Source organism: Mytilus edulis, chromosome 3 (assembly GCF_963676685.1).
Source record: "Mytilus edulis chromosome 3, xbMytEdul2.2, whole genome shotgun sequence".
NCBI classification, from domain to species: Eukaryota; Metazoa; Mollusca; class Bivalvia; order Mytilida; family Mytilidae; genus Mytilus; species Mytilus edulis.
The window spans coordinates 44,250,348-44,276,378 of record NC_092346.1 but is presented as its reverse complement, the minus strand read 5'-3'; positions in this window follow the sequence as shown (position 1 = coordinate 44,276,378).

Sequence of the window (26,031 nt, the reverse complement as noted above, 5' to 3'; positions counted from 1 at the left end):
GAAAACATTTTAAAGTCATAGCGGACATCTTGTTCGAAACGTTAGCAATACAGATTTGGGTAATTTGATTGAACCTCGTGTTTATTCTGTTTTGAAAAACCTCATATATACCACCTTTAAAATAATTCTTTGAATGCCAACATAGTTTAATGGCCGAAAATTTGATCCATCAGTTTTTCCATCTTGAGATACTGGTAAGCTAGCAAAGTTATGCAAATCATCTTCCCATCAATGTGAAATTAAACCGATCAAAACTACGAACGAAAAGCTTCGGTTAGAAATCCTTGATAAGGTGTTCAATTTCCTAGTAATAAAATATCCAGGAAAATATCCTCATCAAAATATAAATATAAAAACAACTACAGTAAACCAATTGATATAAACTACCTACGGCAGAACCAACAGCTTATCCCCGAGGAAAGAATCAGCATCTTATAAGTAAAAGGGATAATTAAGCTGTTCAAATAACCCCTTTGTTAGGCATAATACCATAATGATAGATTTTTTTTAGTGTTGTCAAATCGTACACTTTTGCCTAACCGGTTACTCGGATAATCGTTCGACCGATTAACCGGTTAACCGATAGTTTGAGTTGGTGCTTGCAATCCTTATCAATTGTACCCTAGGTATAAGATGTGGTATGCGTGTCAATTTGACAACCTTTCATCCAAGTCATAAATTTACGCTTTTATAATTGAAGTTTGTCCTCTGGCATTATCAGGCTTGTCTTTGGGAATTCCTAGCGAAGTTTGACTTTTAATAAACAACTACACCGTATCAACTATATCGTTTAAACTTTGTACCAACTTCAGATTGAAAAATAAAATAAAAACACTTCTTGATCTCGTAGAATTGAATATGTCTGAAACTGATTATTCTTTCCTTTTCACTTGTTGTTTCCGAAAATGATGTGGAGTGTTTCATTTTGAGTGATTAATTCATGATAAAAAAGAAGATGTGATATGATTGCCAATGAGACAATTCTCCACAAAAAATGAAAATGACACAGAAATTAACAATTATAGGTCACCGTACGGCCTGTGTCTTTACTTTGTTTGCATGTTTCTCGTACTATCACGTAAACATTGAGTACATTAACATTGGTTTGCATTTCACAATTTGAGTTAGCATTTCGTTTAAAGTAAGACTAAGCCTTGCACTACGGAGGTTGCACATTTAGAAGAAGGTTTACACAATATTAGTTCAGAAACGAAATAATGAAGTAAATTGTAAAATTTAATCGCATTACTGATTTAGAGTTACTGCTAAAATAACATGTATACTAATTATGTTTCTTTAAGATCCTGCCCCGAGCTGAGAGACAAGTTCTAATTAATTATATGTTTATAGGATTATCAATCGCAATCAATTTACTGGACAACTGATCTGTCAAATTAATTACCACGACGACAATTTTAAAATAAAACCTAACTTTTTAATGATTTCAATACAAATTTATATAAAATCTATAAAAATCGAAAACAAGTCCGGTTAATCGGTTAGCGATTTTTGTACTCGGTATTCGGTCGTTTGACCGGTTAACCGGTTAACCGTTGACAACACTAAATTTTTTAAAGAAAATTCCTATTGTATGCAAGTGAATCTTATTTTTGAAAGTTTTAAAGTGTCTTCAAGTTGAAAATTTCTGTTACCTCATTTTCAATCTTTTTTGTGTTTCTTCTTTGTTTGTTTGTTTGTTTGTTTGTTGTTTTATTGTACAACGGTCTCCTGTGTTGTTCATTACTAATTTTTTATCATCGGTTTGTTAATGCTTTTTTCTAGAATCGTTTTTTTTTAACTTTTAAAAAACAAATACCTGCATGTAACACCTGGTCACGATACCTGATTTACCAACCTGGGTGTTCGTATAACAGTTCTACTAATTACCTTGCCGACATGCACAGACAATAACAACGTATAAACATCTGAAACGGTTACTTGAAATCCATGTACCATCCGATCGTGATGAAATTGCTGATATGTCTAATCTTTTAATCGCAGATTGTTTATTTTTTTGTTAAATCTTTATTAAAAACAAAATGTTTAGAGTTGTTTACCTTATGACAGGTACAATTTTTTAACATTTGAAAACATGATTTTTTTACGATTGTATATATATATATATATGTTACAACATAGATCTAAAAAGACCAAACAAAACAGGAGTTGATATCGGCAATATCATATAGCATTTGGTCGTAATTTATAATCCAGCAGCCCCTATATATATATATTTTCCAGTAGATTTGATATTCCAGAGCTTGCATTTCCTATCATAATTTCCTTGAAAGGAGGTTACTGTTTACAACGAAGGTATTGAACCAACAGTTCCAAGCGGTGAAGTTGTTATCATCCGTTCAAAAAGTTTTCGGACACCATTACAAATTGGAATATTGAACAGAAGAAGATGAATGTGTTCCAATTGCCGCAAACACAATCCCGTAATGCTTTTTGTAATGTGACCCACAAAATTGGAACTGTTTTTACTTTCATGCCATTGCATTGTCATTTTATTTACGACTTGTGGGTTTGAAAAATCATTTGGTATCTGTGACTACTATATCCCTATTTTTGACATTTTTACCCTTTATGTCTGTTTTGTTAACACATTGTTGTCAATATAATGGAATTTTATTCGACTGTCATACAATCGAGAGATTTAACTAGCTATAAACAAAGGCAACAGTAGTATGCCCTGTTCAAAGGTCATAAATTAATCGAGAGAAAACCATAATATAATATAAGAACAGGTTTTTAACAGGTAATATACGAAAATGTCTGTGCCAAGCCAGGAATTTGACAGTTATTATCTATTCGTTTTATGTGTTTGAGCTTTTGATTTTGCATTTGTATTAGGGACATTCCGTTTTGAATTTACCACATAGTCCGTTATTTTGTATGTCTTTTTGTATCATTTACAATCAATTTCCTCCTATGTTTTGCAGTTGTTTGGGTATTGGATGAATAGTAAAATACTATTGAAATGATTAAATGATCGGACATCAACAGAACATACAAAGGTGACGTGAGGTAATTGATCTAAAAAGTTAAATCACAAAAATGCTGAACTCCGAGGAAAATTCCAAACGGAAAGTCCCGATTCAAATGGCAAAATCAAACGATAAAACACAATAAACAAATGGACAACAACTGTCATATTCCTGACTTGGTACAGGCATTTGCAAATGTAGAAAATAGTGGATTGAACCTGGTTTTATAGCTCTGAACCGCTGACTTGCACGACAGTCGCATCAAATTTCCATTATAATCTTTTCATGAATGAAAATAGAAAAAAGTGCACTCATCTTATCAATGATTACCCAGGCAATGAACACAAAAAAGCAAAATTAACCTTCAACTAAAAATAAAAAGATAGAAGAGTGGCCGACTACTAGACTGCATAGATTGAATCATTTCAGTGATAAAGCTTTGACTTCGTGCTTTACAAACAAATTTCAAATTTAATTTGTCTATCCATTGGCAAAATAAAAGTAATAATGATGCAATTGGTTTCAAGAATCAATCAGTGCATGGTTACTTCGATATCTGATTGACTAGTAATTAAATATTCGTTTAAGATTATTTAAAACTTGTGCATTCTGGCAGATTTACACAAACGAAACACTTTACCATTGTTTTCTGAATTTGGAATTTGGAATTTGTAAGTTTTTAAAAGTGCATGAAGGCCTTAAGGTTCTTGTCATTTCAATACCTCTCTCACTCTCATTGGATGTCATGTTATTACAGCAATTTGTGCTAAAACCCATTAATTCGTCATTGTTAATCATTTTAAGTGTTAATGCCTTTGCCAACTACAGTTGTTAAAGTTACGTAACCTCAATGTTGCATTATAGAACATGTTATCTGACGACTATTTTTACTTTGTTTTCCTTTTTTTGTTTTACAAACATGCAAAACAACAAACATGAGAAATAAATATCGCATGATATGTAGATAATAAAGTTTCGAAATAAACAGTTCTTCTGGATACAATGATCAATTAATTTTTGTTGTGAAAAAAGGCGGCTGAAATGAAGAGATTATCTTCCTGTAATGATAAATCCTATTTTAAAAGACATGTTTATTGATTTCGTGCGTATTTTTAAGTGGTCTACAAAGTACAATGATGACTATGGCTTTTTGATCATACTAGTAATCATTTTGAACCACGAAATTATTATTTGTACTAAATACAGCCTTCTCCTCAATCCGCAATAGACACCACTCACGAAAGTCAATGAATCAACGGTATTTGTTTTTCCAGAGACATATTCTCGGAAAAGTCGCACAGGCCGTGATCGTTGACTTGGAATTCGCTGACTCCTGTTGAAGTTGCCTATCTCTGTTAATATATATCTCTGGCTTTTCTGATAGAATCAGTATCAGTTCACTTGTTTCTTACTGAAATCAATATTTCATTTTAGTTTATAATATATTGCATTGTAATGTATATTATATAAGAAATTAAAGTTTAGGCAAGGTTTGTCCACTATATTGTACCTATTTTGATACAACTAACTCTTTGAATTACAGTTTCACGTTTTCAAAAAATGCATTCAACGCAATCTTCTTTTATAGCTCACCTGGCCCGAAGGGCAAAGTGAGCTTTTCTCATTACTTTGCGTCCGTCGTCCGTCGTCGTTAACTTTTACAAAAATATTCTCCTCTGAAACTACTGGGCCAAAATAAACCAAACTTGGCCCCAATCATCATTGGGGTATCTACTTTAAAAAAAAAAAGTGTCCGGTGACCCGGCAAACCAACCAAGATGACCGCCATGGCTTAAAATAGAACGTAGGGGTAAAATGCAGTTTTTGGCTTCTAACTCAAAAACCAAAGCATTTAGAGCAAATCTGACGGAGTTAAATTGTTTATTAGGTCAAGATCTATCTGCCCTAAAATTTTCAGATGGATAGAAAAACCGGTTGTTGGGTTGCTGCCCCTGAATTGGTAATTTTAAGGAAGTTTTGCCGTTTTCTGTTATTATCTTGAATATTATTATAGATAGAGATAAACTGTAAACAGCAATAATGTACAGCAAAGTAAGACCTAAAAATAAGTCAACATGACAAAAATGGTCAATTGACCCCCTAAGGAGTTATTGTCCGTTATAGTCAATTTTTAACAATTTTCATAAAATTTGTAAATTTTTACTAACATTTTCAGTGGTCTACAAAGTACATTTTGAACCACGAAATTATTATGTTCAAAATTTGGTGACTATGTGGAACGCATCTATCCCATCGAATTGGAGATAAAGGATACTACAGATACAGTTAAGTCAGCTTCATATCTTGACTTACATCTAGAAATTGACAATGAAGGTCGGTTGAAGACAAAACTTTACGACAAAAGAGATGATTTCAGCTTTCCAATTGTGAACTTTCCATTTCTAAGTAGCAACATTCCAGCAGCACCTGCATACGGGGTATATATCTCTCAATTGATACGATATTCCCGTGCTTGCATTTCCTATCATGATTTTCTTGATAGAGGGTTACTGCTCACAAGGAAGCTATTAAATCAAGAGTTCCAAATGGTGAAGTTGAAATCATCCCTTCGTAAATTTTACGGACGCCATCACGAGTTGGTTGACCGTTATGGAATAACCATTTCACAAATGATATCGGATATGTTCCTCACGTCGTAACTACAATCCCCTTCCCTTTCATGAATTTGACCTACCGAATTAGACTATTTACCGGATTTGTAATCACATAAGCAACACGACGGGTGCCGCATGTGGAGCAGGATCTGCTTACCCTTCCGGAGCACCTGAGATCACCCCTAGTTTTTGGTGGGGTTCGTGTTGTTTATTCTTTAGTTTTCTATGTTGTGTCATATGTACTATTGTTTTTCTGTTTGTCTTTTTCATTTTTAGCCATGGCGTTGTCAGTTTGTTTTAGATTTATGAGTTTGACTGTCCCTTTGGTATCTTTCGTCCCTCTTTTTTCAACTAAAACTACTGGGCCAAGTTCAGATATATAGATAAAAATAATTGTAAGCAGCAAGAATGTTCAGTAAAGTAAGTTGTACAAACACATCACCATCACCAAAACACAATTTTGTCATGAACCCATCTGCTTCCTTTGTTTAATATTCACATAGACCAAGGTGAGCGACACAGGCTCTTTAGAGCCTCTAGTTCTTTTTGTAACCTTTAAATAACCATTTTAAAAAACAATTTAGTGAACGATAATATAACAACCACAAGGCCTTATCTCCCTTTATTTTTCCTTTTTTACATTCATCCACAATGGAAAATTATTTCAACTTTCGGAAACTTTAATAAATATTCCACGACCAAATTCTTAATTCCAAACACCAACAGAACATTATAAACATAATACTCCAATCAGTCTATTTTTGTGGGGGAGGGGGTGAAATTCCTTTCATTCAAATTCGAATATTTATCGTATAATCAGGTGGAGTCTTGTGTTATCTTGGATACGGGAAAAGTTGTAATTTGAATTTTGGATGCTGACATCCTAAATCAATAATACAAGTGTACAAAAATATACGAAGATCTTTCTCTGATGAAAGGAATAATTGTTTATTTTATTGTTTTTATCTCACTATGACTTAACATATGGTAAGGGTTAATATTGTTATTCTAACAAATATTTCCTCGATTATACCAATTACTTGAGTTATACAAAGTGCGATAGTAATTCAGTGATTTAAGAAATAAATAATTTCTATTATTAAATTTGATTTATGATAACAAGGTAAGCAATAGGTGCTATCAACATCTAATACCCTTCTGACTGTTTCAAAAACATAGCCATGATACCTTAATTCAACCTCCAAGACAGATGGTAGCATTACATCATATGTTTTATAAGTATATCAAATATGCAGGCTTGCCTCTAAATGTGTTCAAATAAAATTACACGGATGGTACTTTCCCTTTCATTTGTAGATAAATAGTCAATTGAATTGTTTTTTCAACCAATTATTCATTAAACAAAAATTATTCTTTTTAACTCTTTGGACCGTACCTGCGAATGACTGTTATTCTGAAAATATGTAGAGTGAGGACGTTATTTTGTATAGTAAGGGTTTGATGGAAATAACTCGTTAATGTAATAACATTATTTAACTTTGTTCTAGTCTGCAATTGATTTAAGTGGTCATGCACAATCTAAAAAAAATAACTGATAATTAATGTTAAAAAGGTTTAATTTACAATTAAATCTAACTAATGACTGTGAGAAGTAATTCAAACGAGAGTCCAGGGAACCAGCGACAAAATTTCACAAAATTAATGGTTCTTAACACTAAAAACATACATCAGGTCAATTAGAATTGTCAGTAAAAAAAAATGTGGATAAAACAATGACCACATACATATTAGAACTTAATAGGTTATTTATGAAGTTGATGCGAAATATATATCAACAAGGTCTTGGATGACGGAAGTTTTTAACGACATTAACTGGTTATACAACCCTTGCACGGTTGGTAGAAAGGTCTTAGTATCTTCCCGTGAACTTTTAAAAACAAGACGAGACGTTCTTTGACATAAATTTCTGCTCAGACACTGGTGACTTTTAAGTAGCTTCTGCAGGCTCTTGATTACTGAATGAGTTGGAAAATGTATATCCCATATGCAGGCTAAATTTTTATATTTCTACTTAACTGGTGGGTTTATATTTTTAAGAAAAACGTCTCCTTTGTCATAGATGCTGGTACTGAGATAACTACTTATATATGTAAAAATTCCAGTTGTAAGTCAAACAATGAGTCAGGGGAAGCCGTGTCTATAGTGTATTTAAATTTTAGTTCTGGAAGATATATTAATGGTACCAATCAGAAACGATTGGATTGTTAATTAAAAGAACATCGGCAATATATCTGAATGTTAAATAGAATGATCTAGCTTCTTCTTTTTTGACAAGTGTCCGATGGAACTCCGTCTCTGTTAGACGATTTTTCAGTTTCATATCGGGAATGGTGGTGTAAAGGAATAAATCAACGACTATAAAGGAAATTTATAACAGAGACAAATAAAGATTTCAAATTATCCTGAAGTTCTTTTGTCGATTTTTTTTTAAGATACTTCATATGGTTAATACCTTTTCTCGAATAAACAGTTTCACAGTATTTCTGTAGAATAACAAAACCACAGAACTCCGAGGAAAATTCAAAACAGAGAGTCCCTAATTAAAAGGCAGAATCAAAAACGCAAATATTTTAAACAAATGGATAACAAATGTCATATTCCTGTCTTAGTACAGGAATTTGCCGATGTAGAACATAATGAATTGAACCTGGTTTTATGACTAGCTAAACCTCTCACTTGTATGACAGTCGCATACAATTATATTACATTGACAACAATGTGTGAACAAAACACACAAGACATAATAGGTACATATGTCAAAAATAGGGGCACAACACTTAGCATGTGTTATAATCTTAATCAAAAACAAACAAATATGTCGACAAATCAAAAACAAAAGCATATTGATAAAGTATATTAGCAAATAAGAAAGACAAGGATACAAAAAATGAACATAGAACAATAACACATCGGCGGGAATGTAAATACCGAGCCACGTAAAAAGGATATTTTAAAAACGGACTAAACAGTGAAGGTTAAAAATATACGAAGACAACGTTATCACCTACAATAAATACATGAAGAACATCATGAATTATTTGGGAAGACAAAAGTATCATATATTTATCTTTGACATAACCCTCATTCGTAAACGTTCTGCTTAGACGCTGGTGACGTTTCAATAACATATTCAGGCTATTGGATACTGAGTGAGTTGGAATGTATATTTCATATGCAGGTTACGTTCGTATATTGTTGGTTAAGTGGGAATAGTTCGACTAAAATGTTTCTTTCTCGTGTTTTTCTGCATTTGAATGTGTTCTATGTAATAATGAGCATTATCTAAAACAGTTTAGTAGGGGTTGTTTTTTTTTTACTTTTGGTTTTGTCATTGATCATGTCGACGTTATTATCCAAAGAGTTGATATAATGTTTGCAATGTTAAATGATCACTTAAGAATATTTATCAGCAGGAACAACATCATATTTATCTTCCTCTAAAAACATACTTGCATTACCTTAATTCACCTATTTTTGGATGCTTTTAATTTCTTCTGTATTATTAACAGATTTACATGACATACAACATTAATTTTACAGTTTAATTCAGAACTCGTTGTCAGTTTTATGAACTTTTTAATTGAGTGTAAGGTGAAAGTGTACATTTTTATGCGAATGGGGATGAGTTTCAAAAAAAAATCAGAAAAAGCGTTTGAGTGTTACAATAAGGTGTCTACGAAGGTTTTTTTTCTTATGAATAATAACTGTCCTCATATAGAATGCATATTTAGATAAGATAGTAGGCTGAATAAAAAGCAATTACGATATATATAATTTCGTATCTTCTTAAACTTACAATGTATCTTGACTGTTAACACTGATTTGACAGTTTGATTAAGAATTCTGTATCAGTTCTACTAATATTGAATTGTAAAATTGAATTAAGAATTCCAAATATTCTTGTGTATCTGAGTATAAAAAGAGCATTAATTAAACAAAAAATAAGATGTCCCCGAGGGACGTTACACTTTATCAAAAAGTAAAATACCTGGTCACAAAAAACTGAACTCAGAGGAAAATTAAAAATGGCCCCTAATCAAATGACAAAATCAATAGCTTAAACACATCAAACAGATAGATAATAATTGTCATATGCCTGACTTCGTACATAAATTTTCTTATGTAGAAAAATGTGGATTTAACCTTGTTTTATAGCTAGCTTAACCTGTAACTTGTATGACAGTCGTATCAAATTTCATTATATTGATATCGATGTGCGAAAAAAACAAACAGACCTATCCAAGGCTCCGTGTTGAAGGCCGTACATTGACCTATAATGGTTTACTTTTATAAATTGTTATTTGGATGGAGAGTTGCCTCATTGGCACTCACACCACATCTTCCTATATCTTAATATTAGGTGAAAATGTCAAAAATATGGGTACAGCAGTCAACATTGTGTTATATAATCTTAATCATTATTAAAAACAAACAAATATGTACGAAGCTCAGACTTAAATCTATTTTGATATTTACCTACATATCAGTGGTGCATGAGACTCACAACTTAAGCAATACGACGGGTATCACATTTGGAGTAGGAACTGCTTACCCTGCTGGAGCACCTGAGATCACCCCCAGTTTTTGGTGGGGTTCGTGTTGATTATTCCTTAGTCTTCTTTGTTGTGTCTTGTGTACTATTATTTGTCTGTTTGTCTCTTTTTTTTCTAGCCATGGCGTTGTCGGTTTATTTTCAATCTATGAGTTTGACTGTCCCTCTAATATCTTTCGTCCCTCTTTCACAATTGTACGTGAAAGGAGACTACATAACACTCACAATTATACGTGAAAGCAGACAGGGGATACCAAGGATCTTAATTCTAAAAATAAAAAGTCGAAGGAAAAAAAAGAAAAAAAGATCTATGTATTAAATAGTAAAATAACAAAAAGTACCGAACTCCGGGAAATTTCAAATCGGAAAGTCCCTTATCAAAAGACAAATGCGACAACGCAAACTAAAGCATGAATGACTCAAATCCCTCCAAAAACTGCCGTTGGTTTCAGGAACCTGAAAGGATAAGTAGATCTTATTGCGATAGCGGCATCCGTTTTATTTGTAAGGCTTATGATTTACGTGACGTGTAACGAATGAAATGCAGGAGTTGCTTATCTTGTCTATGAAATTAGTATCACATATGTGTTTGTTGTTTCGTTTATTTGTATTTCCGTCTTTGTATACATGTCTGTTCAGGCACAATAGATCTAAGTTAACTTGGCATAACTGTTTCAAATTTTTGAATGCTCTATGCAACTTAATAATAGATTTCATATCCCACTGTTTTGATTTGAGGACCAATTATTAGTCTAGAGAAACACAACGAAAATCTAGCATACTATTAACTCGAATAATTCAGCGCCCTCTATCAGTCAGTGTCCTCTCTAGCGATAGTGAATCGGAATATAGCGACTGGACTAGTCAACTTGCATACTATAAGACTTGTACCTTAATTATTTGTAAGACACCATGGTTTCCTTAAGAGATTTGTCCTGCACATCGGTATATACATGTACTAAAAAAATGAATTCGTTAAAGAATTGAGAACTGATACTGTCAATGTACTTGACTTCAAATGGCATATTTCATAAACATGATAACATAATAGCACTACTAATATTCTTTTTTCTTCCTACACATCTGACTATATCTAGACGTCTCCGTTTTCAAATAAAAAATACAATTAATGTGTTATAAACTGTCTTCAGATTATTCGTCTGCCTACACAGAATCATAAACAGGGTAGAAAAATTTCAAATCACGTAAGTGATATTCAGTCTGACAGAAAATTCAATAAAGCTCTGTAAAACTGATAAATGAATGCTGAATTAAAATTTGTGAATTAGTACCAGTCAGTGTCAAGTGCTGTTTGATTAAATTTAATGCATTCAAGCGTTTGAGGGGGACTCGTTGGTCGAGTGGTCTAAGTAAAAAAAAAAGTAGTTAATACTGTTATCACTTACAGGTCAGCACTGAGGTGGTGAGTTCGAACCCCGCTCGTGCATAACGACTCCAATCTTAAGTAACTGGGATTGTCAGTTTTTCTATCGAAGGTTGGTGGTTTTCTCAGGAACTCTGGCTTCCTCCACCACTAAAAACTGGCCGCAGCGATATAGCGCATAAGCGGTTCATAAAAGTGGCGTTCAAACACCCCCCAAAAAATGTAGAGCATTATAACACACCTCGAAAGGAAAAAAGTATTGGACAGTTTAACAGACAACACCAGCCACCAAGAGTCGAGTTTGTTTGAAATAAAACAATGTTTCTAATTTGAGCTGTCTTGGCAAAATAGTTACTGATGAAATAATTATTAAAATGACAGGAGAGATGACTTATATCATTTTAAGATGAATTATGGATCCATCAAAGACAATAAATATCGAAAACTGTCATTTTTACACACAAACAGTAACCAAAGAGCAATATAATTAATGCATATCATATGAGTATAAATATAAGTAATGCGCAAATAGAAGCAAATGACTACAAATGAGTGTTAATGCATTAGTTATCAATTTAAAACATACAGAATGATTTACTGTTTGGCTTGTTAATTATTTATTGATGCAGGAATATAGCTATAGATACTGATGGAAACTTCAAATATATTGTGATTTATACTGATAACTTGGGTATTTCGCGCTTTAAACTACATCATTCCACTTTTTTTCTCATATTCTAGTTTCGATTTGAATCTTGCAGTTTTGTTTCTGAATGTTCTACGATGGTCGCTCAGAGTTATGTATTTGAAGATACTATTTAATTGAAGATAAAACGATAATTACAAAAAATGACGAATTATATAAGCATGTAATTACAAACACGTTTTTACAAAATACTTTACTTTGAGTAAAATCTATTTTCATCACTGTCTATCTGATATTTTTTTTAAATAAGAATTCCATTACAAATAGAAGGATCAGCAAAGAAAGTACAGCTCTTACTATGACATTGAATATTCATAATTTCCCCATTAAACCAACAATGTTTGAAAAAAAGACTTTCACTTGGATCTTCCACACAAATAGTCAGGACATACATAGTCTTGCAGATATCTGCTTTCACTCTGGATTGTTAGGGAAAGGTATAACTTTCGTGTTTTCCGTCGTATGCTTGTTCCCAGGTTTAATCCACCATTTTCTACATTAAAAAAATGCCTGTGCAAAGTCAGGAGTATGACAGATGTTATCCATTCGTTTGATGAGTTTGAGCTTATGATTTTGTCATTTGATTAGGGACTTTCCGATTTGAATTTTCCTCGGAGTTTTACTTTTTCCTTAATTCAATATTGTTAAGTGCACTTGCCTTTCTGCATTTGATTTGCTATGGTTATCTAGTGTCCTTTGGGTTTCGATAACTTACTCACTGTTATGCAGTTTATAATTTATCACATAAATCAATTGAAATTTTGAAGATCATAATAAGATGTGCAATACGATAATTTTGAAATATGGGATGAGGAACATTAGAACCTTCAAAACAAAATTTAAGTGTTTGAAATAGCAAAGTATGTTTACTTTGACGTATTATATATAGTGTTTTTTACCTAACAATCATATGTCTTTAGGGATAATTTGTTGGGTCACATAGCTCGCCAAGTGATTCAGGTCGTATACATCCTTGGCTTTCAAATTTTGATTCGAGATGAAGGTAAATCCAGACAAAAAACAATACGAACAAAGCTTATTTATGAAGTGTTATCTGGCCTTGTCAGTTTTGTATGCGTTTTTTTATTATTATTATTTTAGATCATGTAAATATATGTTTAAGAGTGTTTTACTCTTTGGTCGTTGTCTCTTTTCCATTTCCATTTTGATTTCATTATTATTGTTTTATAATTCTATATAATTAGTTATCAAAGGTATCAGGATTATAATTTAGTACGCCAGACGCGCGTTTCGTCTACATAAAACTCATCAGTGACGCTCATATCAAACTATTTATAAAGCCAAACAAGTACAAAGTTGAAGAGCATTGAGGATCCAAAATTCCACAAAGTTGTGCCAAATACGGCTAAAGTAATCTATACCTGGGATAAGAAAATCCTTAGTTTTTCGAACAATTCAAAGTTTTGTAAACAGGAAATTTATAAAAATGACCACATTATTGATATTCATGTCAACACCGAAGTGTTGACTACTGGGCTGGTGATACCCTCGGGGACGAAACGTCCACCAGCAGTGGCATCGACCCAGTGGTGTAAATAGTTATCAAAGGTACCAGGATTATAATTTAGTACGCCAGACGCGCGTTTCGTCTACATAAGACTCATCAGTGACGCTCATATCAAAATATTTATAAAGCCAAACAAGTACAAAGTTGAAGAGTATTGAGGATCCAAAATTCCAAAAAGTTGTGCCAAATACGGCTAAGGTAATCTATACCTGGGATAAGAAAATCCTTAGTTTTTCGAAAAAATTCAAAGTTTTGTAAACAGGAAATTTATAAAAATGACCACATTATTGATATTCATGTCAACACCAAAGTGTTGACTACTGGGCTGGTGATACCTTCGGGGACGAAACGTCCACCAGCAGTGGCATCGACCCAGTGGTGTAAATATAACATCGATATCGTCGAATTCTTATTAATGGTTACCTATCATCTATCATGCACAATCCTGGAAAGTTGTTTTTAACACAATTGTCAGATCGAGTGAATAATTATATGAATATAATGAATAATATCGGCTGAATGAATAACTAATATAACAAAAATTGCCTTTTTCAAGAAGTAAGATTTCTTTTCTGATAAGTTTATCATATGTTTCTTTTATATTTGTTACGACATCTAGATCGAGAAAATGTGCCATGTCCATTTTCTATTCTAACGGAAGTAAGTCTATATTGACCAATTGAACAATTACTCTCTTACGCATTCTTATAGAAACTGATACACAATGTCAACATCGTTTTGGATTTTCCACAAAGTCTTTCTTTCAGTATCGACATTTGGATTAACATTTTGCAATTCCATCTCTAATTACAATATGGGTCAAAGAGATAAAAAAAATCTGCTTCAAAGGGATTCATCAGAGTTTTCTTGCTCTTGACTTTTTCCGGAAATTCTGAATCATTTTAATTTTTTATGATTTGATCATCATCATTGAAATTACAACGCTATTAGGGGGGGGGGGGGGGGGGTATTTTTAATGCTTCGAGATTTTTCACGTCGAATATAAAAGCTATATGAAATGAAAATACTCAAACTGCCTTCATAAGAATTTCATCTGTTTATTTTTTCATGTCAATATTATAATAAGGGAATATTTGTTTAACACTAATTTCTTTAAATTTTCATATTTTTATAGTATAATTTTTGAATACAAATATAAACAGATCTTATATAAATAACATTATTTATTTCCGGAGGATGAAATTTTAAACTTATAACTCATAATATTATTATGTAACAAATGTATGTATTTTTATTTAAATGAATAAATGTCTTTTATTTAATTTACTCGTATTTATATTTTAGTCATTAAGCTGCACACATTTTTCAGAATTTATGCTTAAATCCTACGATTAAAGTCTGATGCCTAACATCATTAAGGCAATAGACATACTGAAATACTCGTCTGGCGTTTAGAATTATACGACTGGTACCTTTGATACATATAACTTCATTTTTTATATAAGTTTGAATTTTTCATTATTAATTAATTATTTTGAAATTTAGCTAAATCTTACTTTTCATTTATTTGTTTGAAATCCGTGATAAAAGTCTAAAAGTCACTTTCAAATCCTGAAACGTAATTCTTTTATCACGGATTTCAAACAATTAAATGAAAAGTAAGATTTAGCTAAATTTCAAAATGATTAGAATCGGGTTTATTTTATTGTGTATGTAATATATTTGTACTTTACTGAAATGTGATTACACATATCACTATAATAAACATTTACTTACTTACTAACTTACTTACATATTTACTGCCTTGGCGTTAGCTTATTACCTAGGATTTAAGCTTAAAGCCTAATTTCACTCATTAACGCTAACATATATGCAAATATAGCTTCCCGCATATTCTGGTATTTATTGCATCCGTTGCACTCGTGTTCCTGATGAAAGTGAATATAGAGGAATTACCGAAATAATGTGAAACTGTTCTGTCTTGTGACATTAACCCTATGTGGATTCTTAAGAACTATAAAATTTTGAAATTTTTATTCTCGGTCATTCTATGAAATAAATTCTATCAAAACCTTCATGTTTTCTACCCTTAACATAACCATATACCGTCTAAAGAAACAATCCACAAGATTTCTCCCTAAAAAAAGATACCATTCGCAACATATCAATTGTTTTGGAAAACAATTAGGCACATTTTGTTAAACTTAAACTCTAGGATATAACACGATACACCAAAGAACACCTGATTATGTAATCAGTATGCTGAAACTTTTTATTTGGATGTAATATTTTCCTGCAGTTTGTTGGCATTCCTTAAAGAACCAACTGTGTGCCTCTTGTTGTCAACCTTTTCTTATTTTTATTTGAATCATCATCTCTGACACTTGTGAAAATTCAAGAAGATCAGAGAAACTGTATCATTTAATTGGGTATCATTAATATATCCTCACAAACTTGAAATAAAAGAAACAAAGACACAGCCTCATTTTTAGACATGTACATCGAATTTAACTACAGTGGTCATCACAGTACTAAACTATTTGACAAACGAGATGATTTCAATTTTGATATAATTCTAAATGTTTCATCACCTTATCAGCTATAATAAATCCAACGACAACCGGGTATGGAAAATCTTAAGGGTTTAAAATAGTTTTTTACGGCTTTCATATTCTAGCGTATCAACATTGAGGGATGTCACAATTTCAAACAGCAGTATAATTTATCAAAAAAACGAGGCACATGCTGTCGTTAAAATATTTTATTAGAATTCGTTGAATATCTGTTTAAATAGAAATAGTCCACAAATTTAAATACTTTTGTATTAAGTGTCCGTTTTTAAGAGATAACAGACATGTGCATAGCAAGCGAACAACATTCATATCAAGTGAAAGAAGCAGTCTAAATTACTTTGAAAGCCCTAGAGTGATTATGCATTTTTATCGGTGGTAACAAGTGTCAGATCGTGCGCAATGAGACCTCTTTCATGGAGACAAATTGATAGATAAAAATCAAAAGGTCACTGATTAATGTTACGGTCTTAGATTGACCACGGTGAAGATGATAAACATCAAAAGGCAATTATTATTTTATCTTTATTACTATTAAACAACGGAATGTATAGATAACAAAGTTTACTACATTAGATGAGATTTTAGCATTATATACTCTTCAAATGTGCTCTTTAGTTTAAATTTAAACACATAGAAGTTCTTAGAAGTTCTTTAAGATTTGAGTAGAATATATATATTTTTTTCTGTAATCGAATTCCATGTAAAAAGATGTAAAGGTTAAAAGAAGGTAGACTTTGTATTGATAAGACAAGATATTAAATATTTAACCTGTTGCGTGATTCATTTCTGTTTAGGAAGTGAATATTTTGTTCGCTTTCCGAATAAAAATAAATTTCCGGTTTTTGTTTTCAGTTCTGTGTTGTGTTTTTTTCAAGACAAAGCCTTTAATTTCCTATTAAATGCGAAATGAAGCATTTTTATTACAACATCCATCCAGCATACTGTATGGTCTTTTATAATAGCTGATGCTTATAATTAACTTATTGAGATTTATGACCATAGCATACGTTTCTTTATTATACGAACGCATGTTATATTTTATGCTTAACTAAGCAAAACAATAAAATACAAAATGCAATGGAAACGAACATGGAAACAAATCCCGAAATTATTTAATTATTTTGTCATTTCCTTCCTATGATTAGAGTTTTTTACTTTAATAATAGCCAAAAACTTGACATCAACAAAATGACTAATAAAAAACAGAATTTTGTGGTATTCGTGAAAAATTATCTGTTTTACGATTTTGAATAGTTGGTATGAAAAATGATCATCGTTATTTATAATTTACCTTATATGAGTTCGAATATTGTTAAAGTTATATATAGATTAGAATCGTGACATTTCAAAATCTGTGCAATTCCAGGTATGACAACAATTGGTTAAATAAGTTATTAATAAAATGTACTCCAAAATGGTCTACACATTTTAATGAATATCCACTAGTATCTGATAGGACGAATGCATACTTTTTATAAGTTTCTAGTTTCTTCAAACATATATATTTTATTTCCATAAACACAAATTGGATTAGATACTAGTCAAATAGACTTATGGAGCAGGATCTGCTTACCCTTCCGGAGCACCTGAGATCACCCCTAGTTTTTGGTGGGGTTCGTGTTGTTTATTCTTTAGTTTTCTATGTTGTGTCGTGTGTACTATTGTTTTTCTGTTTGTCTTTTTCATTTTTAGCCATGGCGTTGTCAGTTTGTTTTAGATTTATGAGTTTGACTGTCCCTTTGGTATCTTTCGTCCCTCTTTTATGGAGCATTTTTCTTTAAACATGTTTTACAATTATACAATATACATGTACAAGAGCATGCATTTATTACTTGTTATATTTAAACATTTGTATAATATGGACAGAAGATTTCGTGGCGCAAAAGATGAAAAGGTCAAAACAAAACAAACCAAACATAAAAGCAAAAAAGCAAACAACAAATAAAACAACAAAAAACTAACTGAACTTAGATAATTATGTGCCCCGTGTGGTCATGGACATTGGGTTTCTATTAATCAATAGAGTCCTTTCTATCCTTTAATAATTGCAATTTCCAAATGCATACAAATGTCTTTTAATTCTTGCATTTTTGATAAAAACCAAGCGTGTTACTCACAAAGGCAAACCCTAAAATTATTTGGAGTAATCTCTTCAAACAACTATTGCTTAAAACACTTTAAATGTTAACAAAAAATAAAATACTGTAACAACATCTTTTGTTTGTTGAACTTAAGATTTTGTATTGCCGATGTTAAAACAAAAGTCACTTTTCAGACACTAACCTATTATCTTAGACCGGTTTATCATAGTGGGTTTTGTTTCAGACGACCTTCACATTTTTTATTGAATACTTGTTTTTTATTTTCATTTCGTGTTTTTTTTTGTCGATAGTATTAGATTATTAGTAATTTGCTTTGCTCACATTAACATAATTGCCTTTTTTCTTTGAAGGTCAAACTGATTAAGATCATAGTGTGTTTTATATGATTAATAACAAAAAAGGAGGAGTAATATCATGCTATTGACCATGCGCCATTGTCAATAAATGGAGTTACAGAGTTAAGTAACCACGAGACAGTAACACAACAACAATGGTTAATAAAAAAGAATCGGGAGTTAAACATACTTTCTTCTGATGTTCAACAACTCATTTCACAAAAAATAATACGAGTAAAAAAAACTCGTAAGTCATGAACATTCCAGTATAACTTACGTTCATTTTTATTGTGAAAAGAGCCACTGACTTTTAAATTCTAACGGACATTTTACAAATACTGCCGAATTCAATAAAATTTTACTAGAAATACTGCAGCTTGTTGTTTCTAAATTTATTGCTTACAATATATTGTAAACCATCTACATGAAAATCAGAAATTTCGCTACTGATTATTGCTGATATTTTTATGACCGAACTGTTTCGTGTTAGACTTTGACAGTTGTTCTAACGTCCTTGGGAAATCCATCTACAAATTTTCCTTCCACAGAATAGTGGGCGCTTATCACTTATTTTTTGTCGTAAAGTGACGTCTGATATATTCTTTTTGTACCTTTGTAATTGTGTTGATGTCTTTAATCATAAAATTGCTTCGGTTCATTTAGCCTAAATTAAGTTATATGCCAGGGTCTTTTATAGGTCATGGTGGATATTTGTTTCTTTCATCTGCAATCAAACCACGTTTTCAAGTTTTTTGAATCTACGGAGGGATGCACTAGCGAAGTGATAAGGAATCAACATTTGTTTCATATGTCTTATGGTATCGCAGGAAATGCTATGGTTCACACAAATATGCACGGAGGATGTTATATCAAGTCAATGGCTTTAAAACTGTAACAAACTAATATACCCATTGGTGGCCTTCGGCTGTTATCTGCATTTTTGCCGGGTTGTTGTCTTCTTGACATATTCCCCATTTCCATTCTTGATTTAACCTAATAATCCTTATCATTTGAGTAAAAAGTTCCTAAAGTGGGGAATTTGGGTGCGGGTTATCGTTTTAGATAAGGTCATTCGCCTTGCATAAAAAGTTGATTTATCTTTTGTAGAATTGTCAGTCAACTGGTTATGGCGGAAAGAAAATCAGTTCACATAATGCATTATCCATTGTTATGTCAGGCAGAAGATCAAAAGTAGGCGAGTAGTTGACGACTGTGATCTCTTAAAGTGCATTCCAAAGACAGAATCCGAAACAAGCAGTTATTTCTTAGAATGTCTACCATATATGTGCTTATCGTATTTTTACTTACCTTTGCACATTTGAATTGCATAAAAAGTGTACGCCCACTTTCGTGTAACATGTCGTTAACCGATGATTATAAGGATTCTAAAAAAACTTTGTTTCTATTGATAAACAGTATATGATATATAATATTTTTTGTTGCACTTATTCTAATGCCTGTCTACGTTAATGAAAAATATTAACACTTTATGAATTCTGTGGGTTTACCTTTATTAAGAACCTTAAATCCTTAAAAAAAATGTAAAGCCAAAATACACGTTTACACGAGGAGCTGTGATAGAGAAAAAAATATGACTTTGTGGCATGGGCTGTGCCCATTGTTGAAGGCTGAACGTTAACCTATAGTTGTTAATTTGTTGGTCATTTGGTCTGGAGAGTTGTCTCATTGGCAATAATGCCAAATCTTCTTTTTATAACACTCTAAATGTTATCAAAAGTAAAATACAACATCTTTGGTTCATTGATATTGAAATATTGTATTGCCGGCTTCAAAACAATTGTAATTTTGAGACACTAACCTATTATCATCGTGGATTTTCAGACGACCTTCATATTTTTTATTGAATACTTTTTTTTAATTTTTTATTTAGTGCTTATTTTTTGTCAATAGTATTAGATTATTAGTATTTTGCTTTGCTAACATTAACTGAATTGCTTTTTTTTCTTTGAAGGTCAGACTGATTAAGATCATAGTATGTTTTATATGATTAACCACAAAAAAGTAGGAGTGATATCATGCTATTGACCATGCGCCATTGCCAATAAATGTAAATATGGGGTTAAGTAACCACGAGACAGTAGCACAACAACTTTGGTTAATCAGAAAAAAGCACGGGAGCTTAGCATACTTACTTCTGAGTGAGATCAGCGACTCATTTCACAAAAAAAAACTTACGAGAAAAAGAAAATACTTGAAGCCATTAACATTTTAGTATATATGTATAACTTACGTTCATTTATTTTTTGTAAAGAGAGCCGCCGATTTTTAAAATTTTTACAACCTTTTTTCAAATATTGGCGAATTCAATAAACTTTACTAGAAATACTGCAACCTTTTATGTCGAAATTGAGTCCTTACAATATAGCGTAAACCCTCAGCATAATCTCAACTACATGAAAATCAGAAATTTCGCCACTGATTATTGCTTTTCTTTAATGGCCGAACTACTTCGTGTTAGGCTTTGACAGCTGTTCTAACATCCTTGGGAAATACATCTAACAATTATCCATACACGGAATAGTGGGCTTATCACTTATTGTTTACCGTAAAGTGAAGTCTGTGTATCGTTTTTGTACTTTTATATTTGCCTTGGGTTGATATCTAGTCTCGTTTAGAAGAATCATAACACGATAATACAGAGGAAAAACAATAAGGAGACAACAGGAACACAGATTCTTACGAATCAGAGTTATGTATCAGTTATAAAAGCATGTGTAATGTGAATGTATACTGTCTATAGTTGAAATATTACCCAGCTACACTTGAATTAAAAAAATCGGGGTTTAGTTGGGCTAAGTAGAAAATACTGTAGTTTAAACAAATATACATATGTAGAGCTACGCAGGTACAATATAGAGTTTGAGAATTATATTTCTAATCATAAAAATGCTTCGGTTCACTAAAACATATCTTTTGTTATATGCAAGGGTCTTTTATAGGTCATGGTGAATATATGTTTCTTTCATCTGCAATTATAGCACGTTTATAAGTTTTTTAATCTACGAAGAAATTCATTAGCAAAGTGATAAATAATCAACCTTTGTTTCATATTTCTTATGGTATCGCAGGAAATGCTATGGTGTACACAAATATATATGCACGGACGCCGTTATGACGTTATACCAAGTCCAATGTCAACTGATTTAAGACTTCAACAAAGACCCAATAATCCTTATTATTTGAGTATCAAGTTATTAAAGTGGGATGCGGGGTATCGTTTTATGAAAGGTCATTCGCCTAGCATAAAAAACTTGATTTATCATTTGTAGAATTGTCACTCAACTGGTGATGGCGAAAATAAAAATCAGTTCACATAATGCATTATCCATTGTGATGTCACACAGAAAGTAGGCGAGTAGTGAACGATTTTGATCTCTTAACGTGCATTCCAAAGACAGAATCCGAAACAAGCAGCTTATTCTAAAAATGTCTACCATATATGTGTTTATCGTATTTTTAGCTACCTATTCTATCTGAATTGCATAAAAAGTGTACGCCCACTTTCATGTAAAATGTAATTAACCGATGATTGTAAGGATTCTAATAGCTCTTTGTTTCCGAAGGTATCACCAGCCCATTAGTCAACATTTCGGTGTTGACATGAATATCAATAATGTGGTCATTTTTACAAATTTCCTGTTTCAAAAACTTTTTTTTTCGAAAAAGTAAGGATTTTCTTATCCCAGGCATAGATTACCTTAGCTGTATTTGGCACAACTTTTTTGAATTTTGGATCCTCAATGCTCTTCAACTTTGTACTTGTTTGGCTTTATAAATATTTTGAGATGAGCGTCACTGATGAGTCTTATGTAGACGAAACGCGCGTCTGGCGTACTAAATTATAATCCTGGTACCTTTGATAACTATTTCTATTGAAAGACAATAAATGATATGCGATAATTTTTGTTTCACTTATTCTAATGCCTGTCTACGTCTGTTAAAAGGAAAAAAATATTTACACTTTATGAGTTATGTGCTTCTGAAGTGCTTTTCTGGGTTTACCTTCATCAAGGACCTTCAATCCGTAAAAAATGTTGAGCCAAAATACTCGTTTACACGAGGAGCTGTGGTATAGAAAAGCATATGACTATGTGGTATGGGCTTTGCCCATTGTTGAAGGCCGAACGTTAACCTATGATAGTTGTTAATTTCTGTGCCATTTGGTCTGGAGAGTTGTCTTATTGGCAATCATGCCAAGTCTTCTTTTTTATAATTCTTAAACAGAGGTCACCTTTGCCTAAGGGGGTTTGAACAAGTGTTTCTCAATAATTTATGAAAGTATCATCGAAGAAATTAAGTGCGGTAATATAATTAATTATCAAAAGTACCAGGATTATAATTTATACGCCAGACGCGCGTTTCGTCTACATAATACTAATCAGTTACGCTCAGATCAAAATAGTTAAAAAGCCAAACAAATACAAAGTTGAAGAGCATTGAGGACCCAAAATATCCCAAAGTTGTGCCAAATACGGCTAAGGTAATCTACTCCTGGGGTAAGAAAATCCTTAGTTTTTCGAAAAATTCAAAAGTTTTGTAAACAGAAAATTTATGAAAATGACCATATAATTGATATTCATGTCAACACCGAAGTGCTGACTACTGGGCTGGTGATACCCTCGGGGACGATATAAATCATGCAATACATGCAAATGCACAATTGGCCAAATGTAGTTGGTTTGAGATCAAAAGAAGTGTCACAGATTGTATATTTTCCATTTGTATATTTTCCATCCCTCTTTAACTCGAATGTGATACCGGTATACCGAATCATTTCTATCACTGTGTTTGAACTTACACGAGCACCACAACATGTGCCACATCCAGAGCTGGATTTGCTGACTCCTTCGGGGCATTCGAGATCAGCCTTAGTTGCTGGAGGGGTTCATGTTACTCAAACTTTAGTTGTCTATGTTATGTTTTTTTAACTTTTGCTTGTCTACTCGTCGTCTTTTGCCGTAACTTTGGTTGATTGTTGTGTGCTTTACGCCGGCTCAGCGCATTGCCACTTTGATTTTTTACTTAGGAATCTAAATATCCCTTTGGTATCGTTAGCATTTCTTCTCGTATGTTAAGTAATCTAACAGTTGATGCAACAATAGATTTAGTGGTTTTTACATAAAGTTATAACGGCACAACAAATTGATGGATCGATTTCAAGAGAACGTCAATCATATTTTTATATTTCATTGCATGTTTTAGTATCTTGTAAATCATAAGTCTTACCAATTCATAACAGCGTTTCAAGAAATCTACTGTAGAGCCTAATGGGATTGTTGATGGAGCTGTACAGTAATAAAGATACAAGAAACAATTGCTTAAGTGCCTTTGCTCTTGTAATTCCATTAAAGTGTACCACTTTAGTTTTAATGGGAGTTGTTCTTTACATAAGAATATATCACAATGGGCCTTGTCTTGTCTCTTATTCTTCAAGGTCAAATAAGTAATATATTTTATTCAGCCGTGTCTAAATTAAAATCACCAGATAGGAATCGAGTTTACTTCCAGTTCTTTATTGTATATTCTTCCGTGTACAATTTTCGTTTCCTCTATTAGAGATTTACAGGGGGTTGAGATCTCGAGAAACTAGTTCACAAATTTCACATGTTAAAGTAAGTGTCCCAAGTTAAGACTAGAGCATAGTCGTTAGCTGTCTTTTGTTGTCTTTTACTGCTGTTTTTATTTTCCTTGGGGTAGTTGGTGATGAAAGTAAATATTTGATAGTCATCTATTTATTTATAAACCACTTTTTTTAAAACTAATAAAAATAATATAAAGGCAATTTTCTATTGTTGAAGACCGTATATAATCCCTAAATGTCGATATTTCTTCGTCGTTTTGTAGACATTTTCCCTTACTCACATTGATGATATATCAAAACTCAAAACGATATTAATTGAAATATTTCCTTGTAAAAATGAAGGGTTGTTCTCGGTTAAACAGTGCATAACACCTTTTACTTGTATACATACATGTTCGACATTTCTAGATCTTACTAACTATATAGCAAGCACATTGGTTGTATTCATGCATCCCGCACAATAAAACAAGTGTCTAAATCCCAGTGGCTTATGTACAAAAAGAGCAGAAAACATGGCATGATCCAATACATTTTTTTTTTAACTTAAGTCCTAAAATTTTGCATCCTTTCATTACGTAAAAATGCCGCGAAATCATAAAAAAACATTTAAACGCATTCAACTCCTCTTCAAATCATTACATCTAGGCTGTAATATCAGTTACACAATAAACAGTGACGAAATGTCAAAAAATGATTAATACTGACCTCACCTTTCATTAATAGTTCACAGAACCTAAAAAAATATATATATTGGCAAAACGTTAACAATTCGTGTCAAACGTATGAAAATCGTACTTCTGGTCTCCAGCCCTAGAGAGTGAAATCACGGAACCTTGAATGAAGGTTCTATGTAACATATCATGTCTGAAAATTGGATTTCAGAAAATTGTAGGTTATCAAGTTCTATTTCAAAACATGAAACGATAATTCGTTTTGGTGGAGGACTCAATCAGGTTGACACAATATTGCGTTAAACAAAGGTAAAACAACGCAATGGTTTTGTTGACCATTATGGAAAAACTGTGTCCCACAGATGACCACGGATAAGCTCTGCTTTTTCATTTCTCCATGGTTTCCTCTTTTTTTCTCGTTTTTTGTCTTGTTTTCCTGACTGTCTTATACTACTATATTTGCTCCAATATATTATGCATTAGTTGATCTTAAAGTTAATGGTTTAAATCTTAAATTGTGCAATATCATCTTTCCTGCTTGTCAAATTTATTAGATGCATCACTTTGTTTTATTGCGTAATCTCAATTTTCAAAAACAGTTTCACCTTTGGTACCTTTAATCCTGTAAACCATTTATTAGATACATCTTTTCATTTCAACCTCCATATATTAAACTAAAAATGCGATAATATAACATTTATATAATATAATATGAGCCATTCCCTAATCAAGCAAGATATTAGTCTGATAGATGATACACAAATCATACCTTAAAATTAATGGTCTGGTGAAGTGCATGTTTCCAAGCTAAAATTGTAAAAATGTCATTTATTTTACTTTATAGATGGCTTTCAAGAAGAACATATCAATTATTTGTTTTAGTACATGCTGCTATGTTTTCCTCCGGGATTTATTTCAGTATACCAATTTGTTAAAACATATATCATGCAAATAAAGATATCGCAGTGAGACTTTTAATGTAATCCTTAGT